Source organism: Magnolia sinica, chromosome 2, assembly GCF_029962835.1.
Source record: "Magnolia sinica isolate HGM2019 chromosome 2, MsV1, whole genome shotgun sequence".
Lineage (NCBI taxonomy): Eukaryota > Viridiplantae > Streptophyta > Magnoliopsida > Magnoliales > Magnoliaceae > Magnolia > Magnolia sinica.
The window spans coordinates 89,652,016-89,678,635 of record NC_080574.1 but is presented as its reverse complement, the minus strand read 5'-3'; the positions used below and the strand labels follow the sequence as shown (position 1 = coordinate 89,678,635).

Below are 26,620 nucleotides of genomic sequence, written 5' to 3'. Positions count from 1 at the left end.
GCCAACATTGCTATTTCCGTTTTTTGTTGGTGTGTCCCACTTGAGTTTTGGATATTCCTAATTTTTTAGATTTTATATTATTGTTATATTTTAAAATAGATAGACGGTGTGGATTTGATTAAGAGCTTCTCGGTGGACCCCACACTGCCTCAACGACTCACTAATATCTACCTACCCCAGCCTACGGAATCCATTTTCTCCCTTTTATTGCGCTGAAAACGCCCTCACCTTCATTTATTGCGCTGAAAACGCCCCAACCCTCTCTCTCTCTCTCTCTCTCTCTCTCTCTCTCCCCGGCTCTCTCTCGTGATCTATAGCCCTCCGGCGGTGGGATCCACCAACATCAAAATTTCGTAGGTAATTCTCCTATTCCTGTTCCCTATCTTCTTCTTAGCGATTAACCATTACAGTTTAATAATATCAGAAAATTGTAAAAATCTATCTGGGGATTTGAAATTTCAAATCCCTAATTGGGGATTCTTGAAATTTCGATCCGCAATTGGGATTTTTGATATTGGTTCTAATTGTGCATTTTTGAAATTTGAAATCCCTAATTGTGAATTTTTTGAAATTGTTAATCCCTAATTGCGTTGTGGATTTAGTAAGAAATTGTTTAATCCGGAATTTCACAACAGCTAATTGCTGCCTAGTTAGAATACTTGGTCCCTAATTGGATATGTTGAAAATTTTTGCTAAAAAAATTTCTAATCGTGTATTTGTCCATTGTTCTTCCCTAACCGGAAGTGGCAGCTATGGCGGTAGGATGGAATGATGCAATACCACCAAGCTTTCCAAACAGAGTAACCAACTCAAAAAACCCTTCACACAGGAGGAACTGTAGGGTCCTAATGCATTACGTGGGGCCATGATACGATCATCCTGACCGTTGATGCAATGGGACCGATCAGCCCTAAAATGGACCACCTTAAAAGATACGAACCCTTATATCCCACCTAGGAAATGTTTAAGGGCATTCCCATATAGATCAACCGCCTGGATCATCGAACCATGGGCCCCATAAGTAGCAACAAATTCAAACCTAGGAAACTTATGAGGCATCTCCATCCATGGTGGGTCCATTAGATTAACGGTTTGGATCATTGAATCATGGCTCCACGTATACCAAATGAGCTCTTCTTGACACTATTCATGTCCTGGTGCATCAGGACCTTAGAACTACACAGATGGACATGGAGATAAGGGGATTTACTTGATTGACGCAGGGATGAACGTGATGAGGATAACTACTCCGAATCCACGGAGCTTCTCTGGACTCCTCACAAAGACTTCTTGAATCCACGAGGAAAGAAAGCAGAAAATAGAAATAAATTCTAAGAAATTCAAAATTGATTAATTGATGAATAAAAACGAGTTCACAACCCTTTAAATAGGGGTACCAAGCAATGGGAAAGAAATCAGAATCAAACTACAACTCAAACTCTTAGAATCCGCGACTTACTATAAATAGTAAACTTACTATTTATAGACGGTCGTGATGTCTACTAGTGTGCAAGGTTTTCGGCCAAAAATAGTAAGTGTCCTATTTGGCTCCACCAAACCATTCTCCTAATTATTCTAAGCTCTTTTCACGTTGGGCGGAACTCCTAAAGCCCGATGGATGAACAGTTATAATCAAACTAAAACTTACTATTTATAGTAAAAACGAAATTAAAACAGGGAAACGACCGTTGATCCAGGTGTTTTTTGCAATTCCAGGCTACGTAACCCGACATAGCAGGGTTGGTTGGCTTCAGTAGCTCGTTATACCCCAAAATCATATATTTTGTGTCAGATAACTCATTCCGGATTGCAAGATACGCCCGATTTAAGGTTCGATGGTCTGGATCACTTCTGTCATCGACCGGGCCTTTTCTGATCCATCTTGGCCATGTAACTGTCCGCAACCCGCTCTACATCAGTCTCCTCCACTTCAAAAGAACTCATCCTCGAGTTCTCGTCATGCTCTGGTTCATGATACTCGGTCAGGTCCACGACATTGAAAGTCTATGAGATTGCCATGTCATCTGGAAGATCAACAACATAAGCGTTGTCATTGATCTTTCGAATGATTGGTACCGGTCCAATCTTCTTATTTTTCAACTTGTTGTACGTCTCGGTTGGAAATCTCTCTTTGCGCAGATGGACTATAACGTGGTCGCCCACCTCGAACACTTTTTGTCGCCGATGCTTGTCCACTTGTTCCTTATACTTCTCATTTAAGGCATGTAGCTTAGTCTGCACTTCTGCATGGATGCCCATGATATTGTCTGCCATATGTTCTGCTGCAATGCTCGTGCCTGGGTGCTTGGGCAGAGGGACCAAGTTAAGTGTGTGGCGAGGCACTCGTTCATAGATAATTTGGAATGGTGATCTCCTTATCGAGCGGTTCACCATGTTGTTGAATGCAAACTCTGCTTGAGACAAGGCCAAATCCCACTGCTTCGGTTTTTCTCTTGAAATACAGAGAAGGAGGTTTCCCAACGTGCGATTCACAACTTCGGTCTGCTCATCAGTCTGTGGGTGGTAAGCACTGCTGAATTGAAGTCGTGTATCAAATCGATTCCATAAAGTCCGCCAAAAGTGGCTAATGAACTTCGTGTCACGATCGGAAGTAATGGTCTTGGAGACCCCGTGTAGCCGTACGACCTCTTTGAAAAATAAATTCACCACGTGTGTTACATCGAGGGTCTTCTTGCATGGGATAAAGTGCGTCATCTTGGAGAAACGATCTACCACTACGAATACCGAATTCATGCCGCATTGTGTTCATGGGAGACCAAGCACGAAGTCCATTGACAAATCCTCCTAAGGACCATTAGGCACAGGTAATAAGATGTAGAGGCCCGTATTCTGAGATTGCCCCTTGGAGATCTCACAAACATGACAACGTTGTACGGATTTTCCCACATCGCGTACTAATTGCGGCCAGTAATACCGCTCTTCCACAAGAGCTCGCGTCTTGTCTCACCCCAGGTGTCCACCGAGGCCACCTCCATGTAGCTCCTGAATAATCTGCTCCCTCAGAGAACTTTGGGGGATGCACAATCGATTCCCTTTGAAGAGAAAATCGTCCTGTATATGAAGGTCACTGGGGTGACCTTCTTGGCACTTCATCCAAGAATCTTTGAAGTCCTCATCCTCGGCATATAGCTCCTTGAGACAGTCAAAGCCGACCACCTCGTTGCTCATCGTAACAAGTAGTGATGCACGACGGCTAAGTGCATCAGCCACCTTGTTCTGCTGCCCTGGCTTGTGCTTCAGAACGAACATGAATTCCTGTAAAAATGCAACCCATCTAGCATGCACACGATTAGTCTGACTATTAATAAACTTTAATGCTTGATGGTCAGTGTACAAAACAAACTCTCTTTGAATCAGATAATGTCGCCAATGTCGCAGTACCTGAACAACTGCGTACAACTCAAGCTCATAAGTCAATCACTTCTTTCGGGCTTCGTTGAGCTTCTCGCTGTAAAAGGCTACCGGCCTGCCCTCCTGTGATAATACTCCTCCAATTCTAACATACGAAGCATCACACTCAACCTCAAACAATTTGTCAAAATTAGGAAGCACCAAAACTGGTGTTATAGACAAACGATGCTTGATCTCATGAAAGCTCTTGTCAGCTTTATCGGTCCACTGGAACGATCCTTTTTTCATGCAATTTGTTATAGGTGCGACTATGGTGTTAAAATCTCGCACAAATCAACGATAGAAAGTCATCAACCCATGAAAACTCCTCACCTTATGAATATTTGTCGGGATCGGCCATTCCCTAATAGCTCGCACCTTTTTATCGTCCACACGAATGCCTGTGGACGTTACAGCAAATCTTAGAAACAACAGGCTGTCAGTTAAAAAACTACACTTCTTCAAGTTGAGGTACAACTTGTTAATTTGAAGGACCTGCAGCACCTGCCTGAGATGTTTCCTGTGCTCCGCCTCATCCTGGCTATATATCAATATGTCATACTACCACAAATCAGCCAATGAACGGTTTTAGAACTTGATTCATCAAAAGCATTAAAGTACTTGGTGCGTTCGATAGGCCGAAGGGCATGACCAGCCACTCATACAACCCTTCCTTAGTCTTGAATGCTGTTTTCTACTCATCACCGGGTCGAATATGAATCTGATGGTACCCGCTCCTTAGATCTAGTTTAGAGAACACCTTGGCCCCTTCTAACATATCGAGCATGTCGTCCAACCGTGGTATTGGGAACCGATATTTGATGGTAATTTTGTTGATTGCCCGACTGTCGACACACATGCGCCAGCTTCCATCTTTTTTTGGCATTAATAATACTGGTACAGCACATGGGCTCATGCTCTCTCTCAAGAGACCCTTACGGATCAATTCCTCCACGTACCCCTAAAGTATCTCACACTCATTTGGACTCATCCGATAATGAGGGCGGTTGGGCAGGCTAGCCCCAGGGACGAGGTCTATGTGATGTTGGATGTCCCTCATGGGGGGCAATCCATCAGGTAAATCCTCAGGCCAGACTTCTTTGAATTCGTTTAGCAACAGTCTTAAACTTGGAGAAATGTTTGAGGGTTCCTCTTCCTCGCCCTTCACCACTACAGCGTAGACCTCGCCGGTTTCCTTGGATTCCTCCATAAAATTCCGAATGGTCAAGAGGGAACTCCCCTCCACTTTAGAGGCTTCATGGTGGTTCTCTGGGGCCATAGTGGTAATGATTATTTTTCGACTATCCTTGACGAATACGTAAATATTATCTCATTCCCTATAGGTCGCATCACGATCCGACTGCCAGGGTCGACCGAGTAACATATGACAAGCTTTCATATTGACCACGTCACAAAGTATTTGATCCTTATAATTTTTGCCAATTGAAAATAAGATAGTGCATTGTTCAGTTACCTTGGTCTCATTCACCTTTTTTATCCAGCCAATTGAGTACGGGGAAGGATGTTTCATCGTTGGTAGCCGCAACTTGTCCACCATCACTCTCGAGACGATATTCTCGCTGCTACCACTGTCTATGATCACATCACAGACCTTTCCATTGACGGTGCACCGAGTATGAAATATATTGTGTCGTTGTGGATGTAATTCCTTTCGTGGGATATACAGTAATCACCTCACAACTAGAAATTTGTTACAATCCTCGCTTGTCATTTCATCGCCACCTGCTATTTCTTCAGTGATTTGTTCATGTTCATCAAAGCGATGGTCTTCTTCTACGGCCTAATCTTCAGTGCCCCCTTCGTTTATAGTCAAGTATGCTGTGGGACGTTAAGGACAAGTGTTTGATAAGTGGCCTGGTTGGCCATAGCGGTAACAATTGTTCGACCTTGGCCGAGCATAAGGATTTGGAATCCTACTCGGACCTGCTGTTGTGGGTGCTGCACGTTGAGGTCTGGATGAGCCACTCCCCATATCACAATTTGCGGTTGTACGAAGTTGAGGTACTAGGTCTTTTCCTCGTGGCAGCACTGGATCCTGTGTGGGACCCGTCATGGGGGGTCGAGTTGAAGGATATAGACGAGCAGGAGCTCTTGCAAGTTGTGTTTCTGCCATACCTGCCAATTGAATTGCTTCATCCACAGTCCCGACTGGGTACATCTCAACTCGGTCCCGAATTGTCGGTCGCAACCCACCTATAAATCGTGCCACCTACTGTGACTCAGATTCTGACAGATCGTTTCGTGTAGCCAGCTGTTGGAATTCTTCAGTGTAATCCGTGACTGTTCGATTTTCTTGTCTGCAATTTTAATATTGTTGGAATAATATCTGCTCATAATCACGGGGGAGAAATCGAGATCGAAGAAGACGTCTCATCCGTGGCCATGATGAGATGGGCGCCTTGTTCTGGCGGGCTCGTGAGAGTTGTAATTGTTCCCACCATGTAGAAGCACCAGATTTTAATTTAAACGCTACCAATTTTACCCTTTTATGATCTGGCACGTCCATGTAATCAAAATATCTCTCTACTTCGGCTAACCAATCGAGAAAATCTTCTATACGTAATAAACCGTTAAAACTAGAAAGTTCAACCTTACCTCGATAGTCTCTTTCAACACGATCTAGATGATTACCTCCATGGATTGGTCGTCGAGCAAAATCCTCATTAAGGTCCTCGTCGCTAGAACTTGAATCATCTGCTGTAGCCCTACGGTTTACCACTGGTGGTGCTCTACGAAAATCAGGGTTGCATCGTACAACAACCATGGGTGGTGGAGCCACCATGGGTGGGGTAGCAACCAAAGGTGGTGGAGCACCGCCTAGGGCTCGGAGCGGGAGTAGCGCATCCGCAAGACGGTCGAGAGTTGCCGCAGCCCTTGCATGGTCAACTAACTCTCCCAATGGAAAACTTCCATTCTTTCCGAAAGATAACGAATCCCTGGATCACCGTCCATAGGATTTTGATTCATACCTTCATTGTTTGCCATCGGCGCGAGGGAAATCCTCGCTTTAATACCAATTGACACAGGGATGAACGTGATGAGGATAACTACTCCGAATCCACGAAGCTTCTCTGGACTCCTCACAGAGACTTCTCGAATCTATGAGGAAAGAAAGCAGAAAATAAAAATAAATTCTAAGAAATTCGAAATTGATTAATTGATGAATAAAAACGAGTTCACAACCCTTTAAATAGGGGTACCAAGCAATGGGAAAGAAATCAGAATCAAACTACAACTCAAACTCCTAGAATCCGCGACTTACTATAAATAGTAAACTTACTATTTATAGACGGTCGTGATGTCTACTAGTACGCAAGGTTTTCGGCCAAAAATAGTAAGTGTCCTATTTGGCTTCACCAAACCGTTCACCTAATTATTCTAAGCTCTTTTCACGTTGGGCGCAACTCCTAAAGCCCGACGGATGAAGAGTTATAATCAAACTAAAACTTACTATTTATAGTAAAAACGAAATTAAAACAGGGAAACGACCGTTGATCCAGGTGTTTTTTGCAATTCCGGGCTGCGCAACCCGGCATAGTGGGGTTGGTTGGCTTCAGTAGCTCGTTCTACCCCAAAATCATATATTTTGTGTCAGATAACTCATTCCGGATTGCAAGATACGCCCGATTTAAGGTTCGATGGTCTGGATCACTTCTGTCATCGACCGGGCCTTTTCTGATCCATCTTGGCCATGTAACTGTCCGCGACCCGCTCTACATCATTGATACTCTAGAGAATGTAAGGGTTGATACTCAGGCACTCTGAAATCGTATGAATCACATAGATTAACTCCGATCAAACCATCAAAATTTCGGGAAATACTGTACAAACTTCATGATATTGAAATCAGATTTGTTAAACAATCTTTAACTCTGATCTACATATACTTGTTTGCTGAATTCTGACCAATGGATTGTTTCATCTCAACCGTCCAATAAAGGTCCAAAAATCAAAATTACTGATTGTTGTTTAAACAGGAGACTACGGGGACTCTTATTCCATCACGCAGTAGGAACCATGGTCTATGCCTATCACATATTTTGTTTTGTCAGAAAAACTAAGAAATGGAGTAAAATATTGTGGGGCCTGTGTGGTGTGCATATGAAATCCAACCCATCCAACAGGTGTATCCCACCATGATGATTGGATGACCCAAATATCAGGCTGAACCAATCATAAACATTTCAGGTCCCTGATATCCTACTAGCGAATCTCCCCCAGAGAGACCAGGAGAACCTGACTGTACAGTAAGTATACATTTGAAATTAGTTTCTTTAGTTGGTTGCTGCACCCACCTTTCATGTTCTATTGTATTGTGTTTTACTTGTATCCTCATCCCTCAATGTGGACACAAAGGTGCAAGATCGGTCTTAGATGCAAGTTCAACCATCCAAAAGATAAAGTTGAAGTTCTAAATGCATCTGTAGGTGGTACTTATGCAGAAGTTATTGGATCCACTTCATTCTTGCCCCTATGAGAATTTTGACACTTCCTCTAATATATGGATCATGCGATAGCAGGTTGCATCAGAAACTGCTGATGCTTCAGAAGTTCTAAATCTGTTGATTCAAATTTATTTTTCTATTGACTCGGAACTCAAGAGTCCAATTGTATTGAATCACCAGTTGATTTTGAATTTATTTTTCTTCAACTTTGATTTGCACTATGTAGGTGCATAATCGTATCATTTGCTTTTTCGAAATATTGAGAATGCATGTATGTAAATGCTTGTTTTGGAAATTGTTGAATAATTGATCTTAAATCAGTGTACTGAAACAAATCTGTCCTAGTTAGCATCATTTCATCATCCATAAGTAGTGTTCTTGTTTTTTACTATTCCATTAGGATAGCCATCCAGATAGTGGCCCGTTGTTCTTTGTGAAGCCCACCCGAAGTACATGGCTATATATTTCCTTTTGGCAATAAAATACAGGTCGGGTGATTCCACTGGTTTGCTTTTAAAAAAAAAAAAGAGTTGCTGAAATTGGTTTAGTCTATATGCATGTTCTGCTTTTTAGTCACTTGGTGAGATGTTTCTTCTTGATAGTTGGCTTGAGGTCACTGATGAACGACTTAGTTACTAGCAATTCACACAAAACTTTCATAAAAGGTATTGTTCTTTGTGCTTCTATAATTTCATTATGGTTTACTTCCATCTTTTATTTCATTTACTGTTGGAACATGCCTTGAGGAATCAGACACCATACTTGCCATGTTTATGATTTGCCTTGTAATCTGGACCATTCACCATGCAGTGCTCGTCATAGATGAAAGTTTCAAGATTGATGAAATGTTGAAATCCTTGCTTGGGTTGTCAGGATTTTACTTCAATTTGGGGATTTTGTACTTCAAGTGCTTATTTGGATGCACCATTGCAACAATACCACTTTGAAGTTTGCATCTTCAAGAAGGTATATGCATCTTCATAGTTCCATGCCAATACAGTTCTTGGGTAGTTTTTCATAGTCTATGGAATTGAGTATTTACTGATCTGTTTTTTGTTAAATTTCTGAAATCATTTGATTGCAAGGAGACAATCTACTGATACATGTTTGTTAGAGGATTTGGAGAAAGTAGTCCAATAATATCCTTTAAAAAAAAATGTTGGGGCTTGAAAGATTGTGATCTTTCTGTATTTGTTTATTTAGGATAAATTTTTTTTGCAATTCCATGTCATAGTATGCCATGCTAAACTGAATTATTTTGTTTTAGTTGTGACAATTCAATTTCAGCTTTATTCTAAATCATCTCTTTTCTTGGCAGGGAAGTACAAACTTAGGCGATCCAAATCATTAAGAAAGCTAGAGGATCCTTGAAGGATCAGTTTTTAGATGAAGTATGTTCCCTTAGTTTTCAAAGTTTGTGTTGTGTACTGCTTTGCTGTTATCTAAGAATTAGTCTTCTTTTTGATGTCTACGGTGATACTTTTTGGAGAACATGATGGGCATATGCCCGAACACATCATCAAATGGCATTTATTTACAATGGTTTATTTCAATACTTAGATTGTTTGTAATCTGAGAGTTGCATGCAACCTAAGGAACTGCCCAGATCAAACAAACACATTTTACATTTGCATGTGCAAAATCGCGAGTAGCCATGACAAAGTTCAATCACTACATCTAATCACATATCAAACTTCTTCAATAAATTGCTGATGGCATTTGTATTGATTTTGTAATGTTTCTAGGATGGGAAATACTGCCTAGCAGACAACACTTACCAGATGGATTCGAAGTTAGAAAAGGGGACATGGTGGCATACTCACCTTATGCCATGGGCAGGATGAAGTTCATATGGGATGAGGATGCAGAAGTTTTCTGCTCAGAAGTTAAAATTGGAGTCTTGGTGTCTTTGTTTATCTAAACCATATCATTTGCATAGATTGGATTTATTTTTGTGTACTGTAGCAACCAAACAGTTGTCATTTGTATAAGCTATGCATCCACCATCCATTTAAGAATTCTTGTGTGTTTGCCAAGTAAGAACATAGACTGTTGTAGAAACTCACATCGTTAACAGCCAGCCATCCTTAGTAGCCTCACTTCCATTCCTTTTTTGTCCCTTTGCTGTGGTCATGCAGGGTAGGGCGACAAGAGGATCGCCTCTGCTGTTGATCTCAAGTTTTCTTTGTTTGATGGGGTTAATGAAATGGCAAAATAAATAAATAATCCTAAGTTCCTTCAAGTTTGATGGGGTTAATAACCAGGATTGTAACTTCATCACCTAAGACACGTGAAAATGTAAGTGCTGAGATGAAGTTACAATGCTTCTCTCTCACTATTCTGGATAGCTTAGGTGGAATGGTATGTATCTTCTCTCTCACTATCAAGGATTTTGCTTCTTTTTTTTTCTATTAAGGAAAGAAATCAATGGGCATTTTTTGATCGAAGCTGATTGTTCTGACATTTTTATTTAGCAACTTTTACCAAGTATGGCTAAGAACTGTTATTAGCTTCAGTTCAAATTACAATTGGTAATGATGAACTGCATTATAACTCTTATTCTTTGATTTCCCAAGCTAGATTCTGTCAACAAAAAGGTGCAGTTTAATCCACAGCCACAGACTGACTCCAGGAAAAAGCACGTACAAGCAAAACTTCGCCCTCATCCTTCAGGTATCTTGTTCATTTGTTGGAGGCAGATTCTTTTCATTTCAACTATGTTTATTTCCAATTTAGTTTATTCTTTGATGCACTTAATGATTTGTTATTGATGGCCTTGATACATGAAATCTAGAAACTCCTATATCAAAAACCAAAAACCAAGCATACGTTTTCGCTGTTGGTGTTTATTGCAAATGATGTAATTATGTCATACTTTGTTTCTTTCTATACGTCTTGCAGGGTGAGTTTCAGACTGAAAACTGATACAAATCTCTTTGGGATTGCAAACTGCAAGACACGTGTCTGCAATTGAGGTATATAGTGTACAAATTTCTTGAATTTTACTCTTTTGTTTTTTATAGGAATTTAAATTCACTTCTTCACGTATCCAGTTCTTCTTTCATGGTTTCAGATCCTTCCACATGATTGTAGAGAATGGACAGTCATGATCTATCCATGTTCATAGGGATGTTTCTTCTCATCTAGTTTGTAATTGTATGATTCTTAATCCCAATCCATATATTTTACCAATTCAATTGACAAACTGTGCAATTGATGAAAGAAAAAAAAAACTTTTAGGAGCTGCCTTTTCTTTTAGCGAAACTTGCAATGTGATTCTAGTTGTAATATACATTGCTATCATGTGCTTTGCAAATTTTAGATGATTTTTCTTTCATAGTTAGATTTTAAAACTTTTCATTTCACGACTGCTTTGCAAGATCATTTGAGTCCTACAAACTGGTTCTTACTGTTCAAGTTTCAACTTCTGCAGACAAATCAGTTGGATGTTCAGCTGAAAGCAGTGCAGTTGCTTGGTGACCTGTTTGCTTTACCTGACTGCATTATTACAGAAACATTTAAGCTACTTTTCTCATTTTTTATATTAAGTTCCCTTTTCTTTAACAACATGCAAAGAGTTTCAAGCTGTTAGAATTCTTAATCCGACATCATTCATTCAGATGTGGCATTGATGCGGTCTCTATAACAGGGTGTAGTTTGGTTCATGGAATATATGGGCATGCATCAGCATGGTTGCAAAATGGTAGTGGTTCATGCAAAATCGTTCATCCCCAAACACTCATCTCTCTCTCTTCCAGAAAGCAACACAGGTACCCTCTCTCTCTCTCTATGTAAGATCTAAAGGTTCTAAATCAGACATTTCTCATTTCTCAAAGTTTTCGAGATCTAGGGTTTTGATTTTCTTCTTCTTCTTTTTTAAATATTTTTCTATATTGTATTGTATTCATACATGTTCATGATATCTACATCTCTATTTGAGATGTAGTTTTAGATCGGTAGGTTTTCTGCATTTGTTTTTATATTTTGTTGATTTGGGATAGAATTTGTATTTGAAAATGCATTTTGATCTCTCTGCAGCTGCAAATTACACTTTTTCAGCAGATTAAATTGTGCCTTTTGAATGAATATGATACTGTGTAGGCACGATCAAGGATTAAAATTGGTTTTGGTGTATCTTATTATTCACTGCCAATATCGGTTTTAGATGGGATATGGGTAGTACATATGGCCTATATTAGGCTGTTTCTGGTTCATACAGCTCATGGAAAATACCATGGTATGCATCAGCTGATACACTGGTTTTGGATGATAATCTAAACCTTGGCCCTGTATTGCCCTGTTTTGAACCAGTACTGTCAATGACCACTGGTACAATTCGATATTGTCAGAATTTGCTGGCCATTGATTGGTGAGGAGACAGTTCCAACTGAACTGATAGTTCTGCATTTTGACACTTCATAGAGGGACGGAGAGAGTTAAGGATTTCTTCAACTACTACAGGCTGATGTAAGCTTAGCATGAATGCACTCACTTGGACAAAAATCTTATTCTGGTCTTGACTGTTGTTCAGCATGGTGTGTGGGTCAACATGGGATCTGATCTGTTAAATAGAGAATTTCTGTGTTGGCAATCTTCTGAAGATGGTTGTGGTGTTGGCTCTCTTTTACATTGGTAAGTTTTAAACGGTTGATAAGAAGCAAACTGCTGCTAATCATGCAAGTTTTAGAAAATTCTGATGCATAATGTTGGGTGTTATCCACTGCTAATCATACATTGGTGTTGGCTTTCTTTTACTGCTCAAACTGCGAACCTATTGGAAGGATTGGGTGTCACAAGAACTTAATAGGTTGGACGTTATCCACTGTAGCATGCACTGATTAATGTTACTTGATGTCCAAATCTTATGCTTACAATGCTTAGAAGATTACTGACATAAACATCGTACCCCCGGTACGCATAAATCCTTTTGTATTATGAGAATAATACTTTTCGACAACTGCGAGTTTGTATTTTATCTAATGATCTTTCAACTACTACAGGCTGATGGTACAAGCTTGCATGAATCTCCGATCTATTTGGCTACTGTTCTTTAGTACTTGGCAGCTGAGGTTTTGGAGCTGGCTGGGAATGCTGCTAGAGACAATAAGAAGTCTCGCATCATTCCAAGGCATGTTCTTTTGGCTGTCATAAATAATGAGGAGCTTAGGAAATTGCTAGCTGGTGTGACAATTTCAAGTGGTGGTGTTTTGCCAAACATGAACTCTTTCTCTTGCCTAAGAAGTCTGAGGAAGCTTCAAAATCTCCAAAAAAAGGATTGATTGGGTTGGGATGAATGCTTAGGCCCCACTATGTAATTCTTATTTAATGGATTTTTTGGGCATTTCTTCAAATTTGTAATTTTGGTTTTGGTGTTGGGATGGTCACTGCTGCTTTCTTTTCTTTTTCTATATTTTGTAAATAGAGTAATCTTACTGTTGAGGTTTAGATGTATGTGCTTCAATAAAAGGATGCAATAGATGTTGTCATTGGATTTCCATCAATGAAGTTTCTCTAGGTTTTAAAAATTAAAAGAAAAATAATAATAATAAAAAGGGTATAAAATTGTTCCTAAAATCTGATCGTTGGAAACGAAATGGTTTAAAACCGCTCCTAAAGTACCGTCCCTAAAATTTGAAGCGACACCCAAAACGGTTCTGAACTGTTCCTGTTTTTCTGCGACGCCTCATTTCGGAACGGTTTTAAACCGTTCCTGAAGCAGTTAGGAATGGTTCCTAAATAATGATTTTGGTGTAGTAACTGTCCACAGTGCATGTTACCCTAGGCAATCTGTGTATTATCCCTTCTAGCCATCTATAAGAGCAAATGGTTAATTGGTGGATCAGGTGGGGCTTACTATGAATTTATATAAAATAAACCCCAACCACTAGGTTTTTCGCCCCATGTTAGGCCATGGGCCCAAAAAATCAATTCCATGTATGATTCATGTTGCCTTGGACATAATGTAAAGGGCTCTGCTAAACTATTTCCATTGGTGTGGCCTAAGTGATTCATGTCCAGTTACAATTTTAGGGCATAGGCCTAAGTCTTCTTTTTTTTTTTTTTTTTTTTTGTAATTTAGTGGTTGAAGTGGATTTCATACAAGTATCATGGTGGAGCCTTTAAAAATCAAGGGTATACATCTCTCCCAATCATTTCTTTTAGTGCGGCCCACGAGAATCACAATTCGATTTGATTTTTTGTCTTTATACCCAATATGAGACTTAATAGCAAATGGTCAGTGGATCTTACAAAAACATCACGGTGGGCCCTATCTAAGCCCATAGCTATGTCCCATACAAATATTTTTTCTAAGTAAACTCCGCATACAGTTAAAGAGGTTCTACTAGACAAAGTGATGGGTTCCACTAGACAAAGTGATTGGATTGCCAGATAAAGGAGTTCCACTGGACAAAGTGACAGGTATAAATGCTATCTTATCTAGCTCCTAGGTTTGTCAGATTTTGTAGTGCCAAAACCTTTTAGAATCTATATCTTATGTAGCTCAACTTTATATCATCCTTTACGTACATTCAAGTACAAGTTCAAGAAGTTCAAATTCAAGTTCAAGCATCTCAAGTACAAGATTTAGAAGTTCATGAACAAGAAGCTCAAGAACTAGATCAAGTTTTCAAGTTTCAAATATATCAAGACAATGTGCTTTACTCAAGTTGAAACTCAAGTCTCAAGTTCAAGCTCATCTTCATATATACATTGTCAAGCTTCAAAGTACTTCAAGATGACAAGCTTTAAGTACCTCATGATAATCTATCTACCGAAGCGAACGGTGTTTCGATGTTCAAATTTCACCTATAAGGTATGAATGACCCTAGATTGACCATAGGTTAGGTCATACTAATTGCATACTTAATTTGGGTCATTATATAATTTTTATAGGCGTATTCTCGACTAGTCTTATCCTATGTTCGACAAGTCCAAGTACTGGCTCGACCAGTCTAAGATTTTTCTCGACTAGTCTAAGGTTTGTTGTGATTTTTTGAAATTTCAATTAAACCCTCGACCAGTCCTGGAGACTGCTCGTGTCACGCCCTAAACCCGAAAATTGGACTCACAAATTTTTGATCGCCTAATCCGGTGCTGATAACCTCTGTAGTACCCCATTGTCGGCTCCCAGCGTCCATACACCAGGTTCCAATCCTGGGATCCTACAAGGAGAATTTTTCCAATGTACATTCAACTCGTAATAAGCATAACCGCAAGTTTACCCAAATCACAATCCACTAATATAATACATTTGAATACAATGCTAAAAGGAAAATACATAAATCAAAATCAAAGCTCCAGGAGTCTGTTGCACGCTCCAAGCTCGATGCTACTGCAACCTAACGCCACTTGTATGCAACTATCGTACATAAGCTTATTATAGAAAGCTTAGAGGGTGGTGAAAGTGTGTGCACAAGATAAGTGTCAATCATATAAATATCAGAGTAATGCTGTAACACCCCAGTTCTCGAGACCCGAGTACACTACTCGTTTTCTAAAAATCTGAGTGTTAACCTTTAAAATATCCCAAATTTCACATACATTTTTTTTCTTTTTTTTTTCTTTATCAGAGGTAACCATTTAAGCGAAATAAAAATAATCCAAGTATAACAGGGAGTCTAAATATGCATAACCAAGGTTTCAAGTGGTTACCCAAAAACTTATGCAAATCAATGTCTTTGACAATACAAATTAAATACAAATGAAATTAGGAATGAAGAGTCGCAGGATCACTTGGCTCCTCCCATTCCATATAAATGCCAGCATGCACGTCATCTGCGTCTCCTGCACGCTGAATACGGTTTGATAGCGTCAATTACTATCTAGTGAGGTATAACCCCCAAGATTTATCGTAGCATTAAGATAATTAAGCATAGTTATTAGAGACAATATATAACAAATATTACACAATGATTATCAAGGGAATTAGATAAGGTTCATCAGATACACATTCATTAAATAAATCATACTAGATAATCTTGTTTAAATGCATGGATGCATGCACATGCTCATAGACCTGGGGATGCACATCCAGCTGGTAAAAAGTTGCCCAAGGAGAATTAGCCACCTGGAACAGTACTCAAGGTATGTCCAAAGAGAACTAGTTACCCGGAAAAGACCGCATGCCATGAAAATGCATGATTAGACCAACCATTATTATTCCAATTTCAAACAATCAATTTAGGAAAGCTCAAAGGTCACTATGGGGGGTTTGTCACCCAGCATAAGCCGACAGCTCAGGCATAGTGTCCCATTCCACCATCTCTGACTCATGAGACTAATGAATGAGGTGTTTAAAGGTAACCTACTCAACTAGTGGCCAATTATAGTTCTACAAGTGGGACTTATCATCAAAGGATTATTTAATAATAATTCATTAAAGCCACAAGGGCAAATAGCCAATCCGAGCCACAAAGGGCAAATAGTTTATCAAGGCTGAAAAAGTAATTAACCAATCAGAGCCACTGGGGCAAATACAAGCCACAAAGGCAAATAACAAAAGCCATTTAGGCAATAAATGGCCCATAAGATGGTAAGTCCACCATAATTTCATTTAATTCATTACACCAATAACCACTAATTCGAGGACTTCTAAATACGCCATAAAGTAATCGCAATTAGTAAAATAATTTACACATATAAAATACGCATCTTAAATCAGATTAGAGATACTAAAGATTCATAGCATGTTAAATTACTCAAATTTAAATCTAAACATGTTGTATTTATAAAAGATTAGTCAAATGGAACTAACATTAATCATTATTTTCACATTGCACTATATTAAGTAATCAACAAATTAATTAAACTAAGATAACTATTATGATGTAGGAAAAGCTTGAAGGGTGATCCTCACCTTGAAATGTGGATTCTCTTCTTACTAGGATTGAATGTTCGCACTTTAAGACCAACATCTCTCTTGATTAACATAATTAGTGTGGTTAGATCACCATAAACCTGTTTTATACAATCAGGGTTAAAGCTAGGCATTTCAGTTGATAAACTTAAGGTTTTGATGTAATGTTTAGAATATGGGGATTGGAAATCTAGTTTGCTCGACAAAAATACAAATCAATAGTAATGATTGTCTTAAGAATTTAAAATTTAAAATACAAATAATTTTTAATAATATTACGAAAATAATGATCTAACCTACAATATTAAAACCTAGTATGATAATAATAGAACTAATTAATATACCTGTTTTATACAATCAGGGTTAAAGCTAGGCATTTCGGTTGATAAACTTAAGGTTTTGATGTAATGTTTAGAACATGGGGATTGGAAATCTAGTTTGCTCGACAAAAATACAAATCAATAGTAATGATTGTCTTAAGAATTTAAAATTTAAAATACAAATAATTTTTAATAATATTACGAAAATAATGATCTAACCTACAATATTAAAACCTAGTATGATAATAATAGAACTAATTAATAGTAATAATTCAATATGAATTTGTATTGATAACTTTAGTAATGACAAGTATTATTCTAAATAAATTAACAACATAATACCTCTCTTTCTTCCTTTCTTCTCCTTTCTTCTCTTTCTCTCTTCTTACTCTTTCCTTACTGGATCTCCAGCTGGACTGAACCTAACTCGACCCGAACTCGGCAACCGCAACCTGGCAGCGAGTTGACTCGATTTCAGCTCAGTCAACTCGACAGCCACCAAGTCCCCCTTTCTCTCTTGGTTCTCTTCCCTCTTTCACTTTCTTACTCCCTTCCTTTCTTCTTCTTCTGTTGGACTAGGCCAAGCCTACACTCAACTAAGCCCGGACTCAGTCCAGACTCGCCAGCCAGCACCCTGGGGGCGAGTCGACCCATAGCAACCCACGAGTTAGTGACTCGATTGGGCCAAGTAGCTGCCGCACACGCACGCACTCTCTCTGTCTTCCCTTTCTTCATTTCTATCTGCTAGAGTTCCAGCACCACTGGACGACTGGGTTTGATCCGCCTTGAATCGACCGTGGCTGAGCTGCGTTTATGCAGCAGTTGCACTATCCGCCCAACGATTCTTCTTCTCTCTCTCACCTCGTCTATTATTTTTTGTTCTTCTTTCCTATTCTTCCTCTTACGCGGCCAACAGAGTCCGGACTTGCCTAGACTCGGCTTCAGAACCCAAATGCACTCACTAAAATGCGTCAGCGTTCGTTGGCCAATCGAGGAAGATGACTTGCAACTTTAATGGTGCACTCGATTCCGACCACTCCTTCGCTCCAACGCATCCGGACTGTGTGGATTCCTCGCACGAAGATTAGGGAATGGAGATGATTAGCTCGAATGTGATTTCTCTGGTGGGTTCGAAAAGAGAAGCTTGCGGCTCTAATGGTGAACTGAAATCCGGTGGTTCTTTCTCGATTCCGCTGCTTCTGGACGGTTTGTATACACCTATAAGAGCTCGTGGAAGCTTGAGATCGAAGCTCTAGAGGCATTTCGTTCGTGGGTTCGAGTTTAGGAAGAAACAGTGGATTTTCAACCACAGCCGCAAGAATGGGAGGGGAGAGCGTTCCAATGGGATCTCTAGTGTTTTCTTGCATTAAGGGCTATCCCAGTGGACGGTTTGGATCAGTCCTGAGGAGTCTTGAGCAACGGACGGGAGGCTGGGATTGTGCCACCGCACGAACGGAAAAAGACTCTTTCCACCTTTTCATTGGCTACGAAAACCCTAAACCGAGGGTTGTTTGGAGAGCTGAGATTGCTCTGAATGGACGGCTAGGATAGAGAGAGGAGGAAAAATCCACACGGATTGCTAGCTCTCACTGCAGCGGATTCCCATTTGCGGAAAAACCACTGCACGCGGCTTATTTCGTGGTTGAGATCGTGTGAGCGTATGGGGTCTGGCACGTGAGTTTTCGTATGGTTTTGGTAGGTTTCAGGCGCTCTATCAAATGAACGGATTGGATCTCCCATACGGCCAAAGATGGTGGGCCCTATCTCGAACAAACAGTGACCGTTCGTTTGAAATGGGTTCGGGCGGGAAATAGGGAGATAAAAATCTCCTTTTCGGGTCTTGCTCGGGTCAACGCCTGATTGGCTAGCTGTATATTCCACTGCACCACGGGTGCACACGCACACTAATGTGGGGTCCACCATGATGTAATTGATAGATCCACTCCGACCATTCCATTTGGAGGGCTTAACCAGAGCCTTTGTCCAAGCGTCAGGCAAATCTAAAGCCTAGGTGGGCCATATCTATCCATTTGTATATCCAAGGAGTCATTTTGAATGTTTTAATGGCCGGATCGCTATCAAATGCGACTAAAGCCGACCTTAAGGAGTCCTATGGACTGTTTAACTGAAATCCGTTGGTTAGATTTATACGTAGATGTTCTAATAGTGTAATCTAATGGCCAACTTGCCCAATGGGATTATATAGTCTCGATGATCAATGGATCTATTCATTTGGGTCCCAAAACTGGTGATGCATGCTTCGATCTATGGGTTCACAGTCTTCAAGTGGTCATAATTAAATGGGGTCATGTGGTTTGATCATTAGGCTATTAAGAGCACGATGAATGGTGGATCTTATGATCTGTTGACAATGGATGGTTTAGTTTGTTCATAAAAGAGATCAAATCCCCAAATGTAGGTCCATCTGGTGGTGTGATGGTCCATCTTGAAACGTAACGGATGGATGGTCTAGTCGATGGATGAAAACTATTCTTGATGGTTAGATTAATGCATAATTGAGTTCAAAGCTAGATGGTTACAAGTTTGAATGGTTAAATTGTTTAGAACTGATCAACATGACATAGGAGTTTTCAAAGCATTTAAATCAACCTACTAACTGGTTTTTATAGTAAGATCTTTTGTCATATGATGTGAGGTCTAATCTAATGATTACTCTCGAACCCAATGATTTATTTTCAATCTCAATGGTCAGATTATAAGGTTTAACTCATAAATTGTTCGAAATCACTTTACACGGGTCTCATGCGTATAAAAGATTGTCTAAGTGGAAATCTAAATATTGATTTTATCACTAGACAGGCATTTAGTTTGATTCGTGGATGAATGACTCAACAAGGCTAAGTATTTATGCTAACACACAAGTACTTGAAAGTACGGGGTGTTACAAATGCGGAACATGCTGACAAGTTCATAAATACCATCAGCCTTATCCAGGCTATACGATTCAAAAACATAATAGGCCAATATCATATATTGAGGAAGCAATATAGATCAGCTATGCAATGCGATGTACAATGTGAAGGAAATGATCAAGTTAGAGTGTGAAGTCGGATGATAATACATAGTATTACAGGCTACGGGGTCCACCACAAAGGACTTTTATCCAAGCCAGTCTCATACCTAAATTTGGATAGTTAGACTCAATGTGGTAAACTCCTGATCTCAGGTTAGTCGCGCACCCCAACCGAAATCCTGACCATTGCGAAGGTACCCATAATAAATAGTTGCGCACCACCAACTCGAGTGGATAGTGAATGAATGAATGAATGAATATGCAACCCCTGCTTAATAAGTCCACTTATTAGTACCGTACATCTCTGGGATCATCACTGAAGTCTAGTAAATTTTACATGCAATTGCCGCTGACTGGACGCGCAACCATGCAAGTGGAAGAGACCTCACTATCCGCCTGGCCAGTAGTCAGCCAATATCTACTCGGCACGTTGATAGCGAACTCAATCATGAGCTAGGTCAAACTCAGCCTATCTATGCCCACTACCCTCGGGCGGGTAAGGTCACTACTCCTTCCCAACCGACCACGACATAGTGGGAGACACGACCAGCTGGTATTCGACACTCGGGTGCTTATGTATTCACTCAGTCTCGACATTGGGGCGTCTCCTTGCCTCGGAGGTTTAGGAATTTTCACCTTGGGCCATTTATGACAGCTCGATGCTAATAACAGATTTTCGGTGTCCCATCTGGTCATCCACAATATATATGTGGAGGTTACGACCCTGATGTCACTAGGACATACAGTAATCACAACACATAATGCAAAATGCATGAGTCATACAATCCAGTAATGCATCAATCCTGCGCATACCGTGCGCTCATGTGAGATAACCTCCGTGTATCAGGGAGTCTTATAACAACCTACCTAATGACATATGCAATGGTCAACCACATCTCATAACAAACATGCAGATGATGCATATGGGCACATATCATGATGCTATGTTGTCACATACTCATAATTGGTATCGGCATCGATAATCGATAATCGGCCTCGACAATCGGCCTCGATAATCAGCATCGGCCCCGACAATCGGAATCGGCCTAACAAAGGGCCTAAGGAAGGTTGTAATGTAGACATTTAACCATCATTGCCCATTAATGTGGACATTCAACCAACATTGCTGTAACACCCTAAAAATCGGGGGTCGAACAGAAGCTCGGCTCCCGAGTTCTAACGTATCACTTATACAATATAGATAATGATGATTAAATGTTGTCCGTATTAGAGCATTAAACATAAATGGGATTATACTAAATCAGCATATCATACTCCAGAGACAATTAGATTACGCAAGCGAAAGACTGTGATAGATATATAAAGCATATAAGTGGTTGTAAGTCCCCAGAGTATGAACGTATTACCAGGTTAAATAATTACATGTATAATTCCAGAATTTACAAAATGATAAGGTGTAATGTTCAACTAGTCTATATCTGTGCGATCCCGCTGACGCAACTCCAGGTCTACATAGACCCGCTAGAGAGTTGCAAGTAGGAGAACTCCTCCTCCTCATCATCATAGAAGTCGGGCTCCAACTCGTAAGCCGCTGTCACGTCCCAAACTCGAAAAACGGGCTCATAAAATTCTTGATCGCCGAATCCGGAGCCGACAGCCTCCGTAGTGCCCCATTCTTGGATCCCAGTACTCACACGCCAGAATCCAACCCTGGGATCCTACAAGGAGGATTTCCAGTATAATTTTTTTTTGTAATGGAGCATAACCACAAGCATAACCAAGTCACAAAACAACATCACCACATATCCACTATATCAAAAATTTTAAGTACAATGTGAAAAGGGAAATACAGGGTGATCAAAAGCTCCAAAATGATCTAATGTGCACTCCTGCCTCAGCGCTGTTACAATCCAATGCCACCTGCACGCAACAGTCGTGTATAAGCTTACAAAAGCTTAGAGAGTGGTGTAAGTATGTGCGCAAGGTAAACATTAAGTGTACAATATTAGAGTAATGCAGAAATATGTGGTAAGTCCATGAATGCTATCAGTTGTACCAAAGCTATATGATGCAAGGCATGAATGCTATCGGCCATACCAAGGTCATGCGATGCGAGGCCTATGTAGCCAAATGTGATATGCGAGATGCAAAGCAAGCATGTTAGTCCTCATCAACTACACATATCAGTACAGTTCCTCTCTGGATATCACCGGGGTCTACTACACTTCACACTGATTTCCTCCTCCCTAGCTGCAAAGCCAAGCAAGTGGAAGAGACTACACTATCCGCCTGACCAGTAGTCTGCCAATACCTACCCGGCTCGACAATAGCAGACTCATTTGCAAGCTGGTCAAACTCAGCCTAGCATATAGCCCCCTCACTCGGGCGGATAAGGCCACACCCCCTTCCAACCGACTACGACACAGTGGGAGACACGGCCTACTAGTATTCGGCACTCGGGCGCTCATGTATCTACTCGGTGTAGACGTTGAAGCATCTCCTAGTACCAAAAAGGTTCTGAAATTTTCACCCAATGACATCCTAAGTGCCCACAATGCTAGAGCCAATATTTCTGGTATCCGATCGACCATCCACGATGTGCCTATGGAGGCCACGACCCTGATGTCACTAGGGCATGTAATGATCACGACATACAATGTGAAATGCATGAGTCACACCGTCAGTCATGCAACAATCTTGCGCGTACCACGCGCTCATGTGGGGCACTCCATCTCGCCAAACGGCTTATGCTATGATCAAACATTCCTCATATTAAGTATACATATGATACGTATGGCATGAGTCATGAAATTATACTAAGCGTGTTATAAGGTGATGAACGATCAACAAGTATGGGCCTATCAATGGGCCCTAAGGAGAGTCGTTATGTGGACATTTAACCAACACTATACTTACAATGTGGACATCGAACCATCATTGTTCCTAAGGCACGACCCACCATAAATATCATTACATAAACCATGGTAGAATCACACATTGTAATGGACCTTAGGTACATCTCATTGGGCCTTAAATACATCAAATGAGCCATATCACATGGGCCATATATTCATCAAGTGGGCCACATCAATGGGTCGCACCAATGGGCCTTATGTACAATGCAATGGGCCATAACCCATCGGCCTTAGAATGCATCACAATGGGCCCTCATAAAGCAAGTGGGCCACATCACATGGGCCATATGTATATCAAATGGGCCACACCAATTGGGCCCCATGCATACCAAATGGGCCATACCCAAAGATAAGTGGTGATAGTGATTTCCACCATTAAAATTCCCAAGGCCCATGATAACATTTATTTCCCATCCAATCTGATCATAAGGTCACACTGACCTGAAAGGGGTTTTAATGGTGGACGTTCAAACCCACTGTTTCCTATAGTGTGGTCCACCTAATCCTAGATCTGTCTTACTTTTCTACTCTCAAGCCTTAAAATTGTCTGTTAACATGGCTGGACGGTTTGGATGCAACACATGCATCATGGTGGACCCCACCGTCTAAATAGTGGATGGTGTGGTGAGAACACATACATCATCGGGGTCCCACCGTCCACCACTGGACGGTGTGGTGAGATTCACAGTGGGTTCCACCGTCCACTATGGGTGGTGTGAATGAACACATACATCATTAGTGGGTCCCACGTGGGGCCATCATATTATTTATTTACCATCTAACCATTTGATAAGGTCACACGGTCCTGGATGAACAAGAAAAACAAATTTCGTAATGAACCAAAACTCCTGGACTCCAAGGAGTTTCAATGACAGACGTTACATCCCCACTGTTTCCTGTGATGTGGGCCATCTGAGATCCAGATCGGGCTGATTTTTGGAGGGGGCCCACTTCAAGAAGGGGCTCACCAAATGAACGGTTTGGATGACAAACACCCATCATGGTGGGGCCCACGGCTGGGACCGTGGGTCCCTGCTATCCGCCAGGCTGAATGTCCCAGGCGCTGCCTTTGCGGCTCTAGCAGCAGCAGCGTCTGCTGCATGTGTATTTTCTTTTTTTTTTCTTTTTTGAAATCTATCTTTTGAGGTTTTTCATGCGTGGGGCCCGCATTGGAAGAATCCACCCCATCCACTACTTCCCATAACCCAAGACAAGCCAAGCAAGCCCAATATTCAATATATTTTGGGGTGTGGAAACATCATGTTGATTTTTAATGGTGATAGCCACTGTTTTCTATGCTATGGCCCGCCAGAAAGTTGGATTGGCCCTACTTTTCGGCTCAACGCCTAAAATGGTCCGGGGAAAGGGATGGATGGTGTGGATTGGGTTCATACATCAAGGTGGGGCCTACACAAGTGGCCCACCCAAATAGCCTTGAACTAAGGCTAATATTTTTGTTTCCATTTTAAGTCCAGCGTCCCTAGACGCTAGACGGTTTGGGCTTCTACACAATTCATTTAAGGTGGGCCCCACCTAGGGATGTGGGCCACCAAAAGAAAGGGTTGGATGGTGTGGGTAATACATACATCAAAGTGGGGTCCATCCAAGTGGGCCACACAACTACGTCATCACACAAAAAAAGGCAAAAGGAGAGAGAGAGAGAGAGAGAGAGAGAGGGAGAGAGAGAGAGACATGCGTGCATGGAGGGACCCCGAAACTATGGGCCCTCCTTTCAAGCATTCAATCATACATCAAGTGGGCCCCATTACACGTGGGTCCATCAAATCAAAAATCAATGGTGGAGATCCTTTCTCCACCAAAATGTAAGGTCTAGATGACCCTATTCATGCAAGGAGAATAAACATCATGATGGGGTCCATGGAGTATGGCCCCATCATGGAATGATCATGAGGATCAAGGTTGGCCATCGGCCACACCTAAGGTCTAAAGTGAGACTATACCATCAATCGATAGGCCTCACTTTGCCCTTCATCAAAAAAAGGAAATCTATGCCTAATAAAGCACCCACCATTCGATCTTCTCGGTCCGTTGGAAAGACGATCTCCTTGTGCTTCACTTTGATGGGGGGTGATGAGGTTTGAATGGCCAGGATGATGGTTTTAGGGGTGGGAAGTGGGCCACACAACTCACTCTTTTCTCTCTTAAAATAGCTTGGAAGTGCACTCTCTTCCTTTACTTGGAAAGTGTATTGAGAAATGAGGGAGAGAGAGGGCTGTAAGGAGAGAGAGTGAGATATGGGTGAGGTGATGGTGTACTTGACATGTATGAGTGTGTAAGAGAGAGGGTGAGAGAGAGTTGACTTGGTGGTTGCTTGACTTGGGGAGAAAGAAAGCATTGATTGATTGATTGATTGATTGATGGGACATGTTGTAGAGATTCTCTTGGGATTGCAAACACGCAGTGTTTTTCTCGAACGAAACGTTAGCCCACATCTCTCTGCCAGGGTATCGGATCAGTATGCAAAATACGGCATTGGAACCGCGGCGATGGTGCGGTCACAATGGTACAAGTTTCAGATTAAGCCGACTCAAATCTATAAGATACGACTTAGGGTTGCGTACAAACATCGATTATAGGTCGCAGATTGCGAGACTTTGATGGAAAGGATTGTGGGAGTCGACGGAATAGTATGGACTAGGATGCGGGTCTTACAGCTCTCCCCACCTAATAAAAATTTTGTCATCAAAATTTATACTACCATCACAACTAACCATAACTCATAAGGGAATAGCAAACATAACATCATATATAATCAAAACACAATACATCATACAATTAAACATCAAAAAGATGGGGATAACGCTCTTGAATCTCTGCCTCACGCTCCCAAGACACCTCATCCACACTATGATGGTCCCACTGCACCTTCACCAAGGGAATGACCTTGGTCCACAGGACCTGCTTCTTTCGATCGAGTATACGAACTGGCTGCTCAATGTAAGAAGTGTCCTCACGAACCTCTAACGGCTGCCAATCAATAAATGGCACGATGTCTGACCCACACTTCCTCAATATAGAGACGTGAAAAACGTTGTGGACGCCAGACAACTGAGATGGCAAGGCAAGCCCATAGGCGACGGCGCCAATGCGTCGTGTGATCTCGAAAGGTCTTATAAATCTCCGGGCAAGCTTACCCTTCGCTTAAAAATGAACCACACCCTTCATGGGTGAGACCTTGAGATACACATGGTTCCCAACAACAAACTCTAAGGAACAACACCGACGGTCAGCAAAACTTTTTTGCCAGCTCTGAGCTGTGCGCATCCTCTGCTTGATGATATCGATAGCCTCTGACTCTGCAACACAAGCTCAGGACCTAGGAGACACCGCTCTCTAACCTCGGTCCAACAACTCGGAGATCTGCACGGTCTGTCATATAATGCCTCAAAAGGAGCCATGCCAATGGTCACCTGATAGCTTTTGTTGTACGTGAACTCAGCCAATCGCAGGTGCTCGTCCCAACTATCTGAGAAATCAATCGTGCAGGCCCGAAGCATATCCTCAAGGATCTTGTTGACCCTCTCGGTCTGGCCATCTATCTGCAGATGATACGCGGTGCTGAGCTGTAAATTAGTCTCCATCGCTCTCTAGAAGTTTCTCCAAAACTGAGACGTAAACCTCGGGTCTCGGTTTGA

General features: G+C 41.2%; 1 long non-coding RNA gene across 1 annotated transcript; it reads left to right on the top strand.

Moving 5' to 3' along the window:
- Positions 1 to 7,785: 7,785 nt before the first annotated feature.
- On the top strand, positions 7,786 to 13,322 carry LOC131237254 (uncharacterized). The gene is made up of 4 exons (XR_009167143.1): positions 7,786 to 8,843; positions 11,311 to 11,353; positions 11,527 to 11,647; positions 12,300 to 13,322. It is a non-coding gene; the product is annotated as an uncharacterized LOC131237254 (long non-coding RNA).
- Positions 13,323 to 26,620: the final 13,298 nt, after the last annotated feature.